Genomic DNA, 5291 nt, shown 5'->3' on the forward strand with positions numbered 1-5291 from the left:
CGCACTCCTCCCGTTGAGCGACACGAAGTCCCCCCGCCCCACGCAGCCACGCTCCAGTGTGAACCGGTGGAGAATAGTCCAAAAAAACCGCATGACCTAATCCTGCCCATGCTCGCCCTGCCCCTTCCCATCCATCATGCGACGACGCCCCCGTTCCCAAATCCCCATGGACGTGATGGCCGCCGCAGCCTCCCGATCCTCCTCTCCACGCATTGCCGCCTGTGACACCGCTTAACCACCGTCTCCACTGGCGCCCCGACGGCCGTGACCTCCTCTCCAGATCCGTCCGCCGTTGATCCCTTGTACATCCATCTGCCTGAGTGGAGGGCGGACGGAGGCTGCTGGGGCGTGAGTGTTCCGTCCAAGGGTGTCGTGCCCAGCTCCGACATGGTAGACGCACCAGTGTTGACGCCGCTGTGCTGGTCTTCTCGCCATCTTCGACCACAAGTCCACAACCTTGCCTGCTCTGGCCGCTGCTCCGTCATCACGTCTTCGTCTCTTCGAGCCTCCCAGCACCACCGACAGGTTAGCCGCCTCCGCCCACTGGTCCGTCGTGTCTTTGATATTCCCCGCATCCCGCTAGCGAGCCGCCTCCTGCCTGCTCCTACACATCGATCTCTCTTATCCTGCGGCGGAGCTCACACTCACCATCGCCATGACCCATGACCATCTTCCACATGGAGCCTACTTCCTCCACTAGCGTGATGACAACCGTGACCACGAGCGCCATGAGGCTACGCAACTAGGACGAGGTTGAATACTCCCAACTCGGCCTCCACCCTTGTTCTCGCACGCGGACGGATCATCATCATGCATGACGAGGCGGAAAGACCCGACAACCTCGACGGAGTAGGAAGAGGAGGCGTATGAGGCTGAGGGGGGAGCACGACAAGGTGCCCACGCTGCACGAGATCATGAACCAGACTATTCAAAACGAACCAAGAAGCTCATCTCCATCCCTTCGGTCAGGGCTCTTCGTTTGTAGGGTGGATGGTTGCACGGGGCATGCTTGCTGCTGGTGCCATCGGGCACCTTACGCCTGCTCCCACTAGTAGAAAAAGGGCCTATTGTCCTGGTTGATACGGGTCTTTTGTCCCGGTTTTTGAACCGGGACTAAAGGGTCGTTACTAATGCCCTAACCCTTTAGTCTCGGTTCTTACACGAACCGGGACAGATGGGCCTCCACGTGGCCGGTGCGGCGAGCCCAGGCAGGAGGGCCTTTGGTCCCAGTTGGTGGCACTAACCGGGACCAATAGGCATCCACGCGTCAGCATTTCAGGGGCTGGGGTTTTGTTTTTTTTGAAAGGGGGGGTTGGGGGTTTTCGGGGGTTAATTTAGGTGTTTCATATATTGTGTTAGCTAGCTAATTAATAGAGAGAAGTGTCCTCTCTTATCTCCGTGCTTGGTCGGCGCTACGTACTATATACATATGGAGAGGACTAGACACGCTAGCTAGTAATCAAATGAAAGAAACAGAAGATCGTCATGAACATATGCATACAGAGAGAAGTGATATCGACCACCTCTCCTTCTCCGAGAGATTGGTCGAACAACAAGTTCTCGTATATCTATCCGACACTACCGGCTACATGTATACAATAATTATCTCTTACAATATAATCTCCTAATTAAATTGTAAGAACACAGGGTCCACATAGTATTCTCCGTTTTCAGCGATCACGTGGTCAAGGAAGAATGCCACCAATTCCTCTTGAATTGCTCGCATACGATCTGGTGCTAGGAGTTCATCCCGCTTCCGAAACATCTAATTTGAAGAAGGGGGTCAATACATATATATATGAATAAATGAAACTCAACACAAATGATGGTAATAAAATAAAATTGTGAATATTATTGCTTACGCACTTCATATTGTTCGTCAGAGTAGCCCCGCTCACAGGTCGTGTAGCGGATGGACTCGCAAACGTAGTATCCACAGTAATTATTCCCGGGTTCCTGCCACAACCACTTTACAAGAAATAGAGGTCAATCAAACTGATAAGCAAGCATGCTAAATGGTATTGATGAAACTAGCGCTTGAATCACTAGGAGATGCGCGGAACATGCTACTATAGTACTTACTTTCGGGTGTTTAAATTGCAGCTTCTTCGGCAGTCCCGGAGCTTTTTTGGTGAATTTTCTCCAAACCCTGCCAGACAAAGAAAACAATTACTTGATATCAGGAAATGAACAAAGTTGCTGATATGGTGGATAATGATCGATTTAACTTACTTCTCGAGCATTTGAGTCATGTCCGCATAGTCCTGGGGATCTTTTCGTCTCGAGTCTAAGACGGTTACTACTCCCTGCTCAAGCTTAATCTCTAGGAGAATATAGTGGAAGCTGCGCACGCATGCATAAGTCATCAATTACATTACTATAACCTGGACTAATAAGGGAAACCGAATATGCACAAGACAGTAACACTCACTTGAAGTTGTAAGGAAAGAGTATTATATCTTTGTTTTCATTTATTACCAACGATCGTAGCAAGTTGGCCTCGGTATTTTCGGCATGATATTTAACCTCAGTTGCATCTATGAGATTTGTGTTAATGAACCCAATATCACCGATTTGTCTTTTCTTCAATTCGGCGATCTTCAATCTGCATAATATAGTGAGGATAATTATAAATACATGCAATGAAAGAGCTGACCTATATAGAGAGACTTAATGACAGAAGTAGTACTACTTACAGACAGTAGCAAGTGACCGTTGATTTATCGAGGGCCTTTTGATTGAAAAACTGGAAGAACTCCTCAAATGGAACATTCAACAGTTCAATTCCAACGAGGTCATGCTCCGGTTTAACTCTCAGCGTCAAAGTATCCCTCCCCCCAGACTCTCTGCAGGTTTTCATGTACCAATCATGTAATCTTCGCATCATCGTTGTTAGAGATCTTTCATCTTTGACGAGAGGCTTCCCGTAATGGTATTTGTGTTCGTCCACCTCCAAGATATCATAATGTACATCGTCGGGCAGGTAATCTCCAAGATTGCTATAACCGGGCACCATCCTCGGATCATTAGCGACGATGTCGCTAGACACCTTGAGCGGGGGGCACGATTGGTTCGCTTGTTCGCCGAGCTGGGCAATTTTTTTCCCAGCTTGTCGTTCTTTTAACCTTTGATCACTGACAGTACTTCCCGACCGCTCCGCTTCGGCAAATGTCTTTGCAATAATGCGCTCATAGTTGCCTTTCGGCGGAGACTTTGGTGGTTTTGTCAGGGCAGCCAGAGTGCGCTTCGCTTTCACCGGATCTACCTTCTCCTCCGGAGGTGGATGTTTATTTGCTTTCACCCCTTCAAAGAAGTTCGTCACTTCGGCTCGCACGATCTTCCTGGTTTCCTCCTCGGCCCTCTCGTATGGTAACTTCTCTGGAGTCTTCAGAGAAGGACCGAATCTGTATTGCCTCCCGCCTCTGGCTGTACTACTAGACGCCGGCAGAGCAGACGGAGCGGCTGTGGCTGTCTTCTTTCCTTGCTTACGAGGCGGAGGAGAAGGACTACGACGCGCCGGAGCAGCCGGAGCGGCGGCGGGTCTCTTCCGCCCTTGCTGACGAGGCGGAGAAGGAGGAGGCTGGCTGCTCTGGCGCGCCGGCGCAGGCGGAGAAGGAGGCGGAGTGCCGCCACGCGCCGGAGAAGGAGGCTGAGTGCCCTGATCACTCGCCGGAGGAGGAGGCGGAGGAGGAGGCGGAGTGCCGCCACGCGCCGGAGAAGGAGGCTGAGTGCCCTGATCACTCGCCGGAGGAGGAGGCGGAGGAGGAGGCGGAGTGCCCTTACTCGCCGGAGGCGTCCAGTTCGGAAGGTTGATGAGCTCCTTCCGCCATAGGCATGGAGTCTTCAGAATAGAACCCAGCCGAGTCTCCCCTTCACCGGTAGGGTGGTCAAGCCGGAGGTCCTCAAATCCCTCCGTTATTTCATCCACCATCACCCTAGCATATCCTTCTGGAATCGGCCGGCAGTGGTAGGTTGCGCCGGGTTCAGGAGGTAAAACAGAGCCAACAGCCGCCTTGACTTTGAAGTTCTGCCATTGCGTCATAAGGTGGCAATGTTGAGACTCCGTGATAGCATCCACGGGGTAGCTAGCAGGAGCCGTCAAGACATGCTCCGGCTGAAGCAGCTCGGTGGAAGCCACGCTGCTTCTCCGCTGAGATGGCGGGGTAGCTTCGGGGGTAGTTTCGGCATGTCGATTGGCGTCTCGTTCCTCTAGCGCTTGAACCCTTTCGTGCAGCTTCTGAATTTGGGTCTGCTCCACTTTTTTCCTCCTCTCCTGGCTTTTGTAACCGCCTGCGTCCGGAAAACCAGCCTTCCACGGAACGGAGCCTGGCGTGCCTCGTGTCCGTCCAGGGTGCTCAGGATTCCCGAGGGCCATTGTGAGCTCGTCGTTCTCTCTGTCTGGAACGAACGTCCCTTGCTGCGCTGCATCGATATAGTGCTGAAGCCTCTTGACTGGTATTCTCAAAAGCTCGTCCGTCCAAACGCACCTCCCTGATACAGGGTCCAATTTTCCGCCAGCCCCGAAGAACCAAGTCCGGCAACGGTCTGGCCAGTTCATTGTCTCTGGTTCGATCCCTTTATCAAGCAGATCATTCTCAGCCTTGGCCCACTTAGGCCGGGCTTTGAGGTAGCCACCTGACCCCGTGCGATGGTGAAGCTTCTTCTTCGCAGCATTCTTCTTGTTTGTCGCTGACATCTTCTTACTCTTTTCCGATGTCTTGTGGGCCACAAATGCGGGCCAGTGATCTCTGATCTTCTCATACCGGCCGATGAATTCTGGTGTCTCTTCTTTGTCGACAAACGTTTTCAGCTCATTCTTCCACCTCCTGAATAGGTCTGCCATCTTCTTAAGAGCATGAGACTTGATTAATTGCTCTTTAACTGGCTTCTCCGGATCCTCCTCTGGCGGTAGGGTGAAATTTGCCTTCAGCTCAGTCCAAAGATCATCTTTCTGCATATCATTGACATAAGACACCTCAGGGTCTTCCTTCTTAGGCTTATACCATTGGTGGATGCTGATCGGGATCTTGTCCCTAACAAGAACCCCGCACTGAGCAGCAAATGCTTCCTTTGTCCGGATGGGTTCAATCGGTTGGCCGTCGCGCGCGATTGCTGTGATCTCAAACCTTTCATCCGAGCGCAACTTTCTCTTCGGGCCTCGTCTCTTTACCGAAGTTGTGCTCGATCCGGAGGGCTAGAAAAAGAAGAAAGACGAGAGTTAATTAATATGTGTACATACCAAAACAATGAATGCATCAATTAGCTAGTCAGCACAGGCTTAACTAATATAT

Source organism: Triticum aestivum, chromosome 2D, assembly GCF_018294505.1.
Source record: "Triticum aestivum cultivar Chinese Spring chromosome 2D, IWGSC CS RefSeq v2.1, whole genome shotgun sequence".
Taxonomy (NCBI): Eukaryota; Viridiplantae; Streptophyta; class Magnoliopsida; order Poales; family Poaceae; genus Triticum; species Triticum aestivum.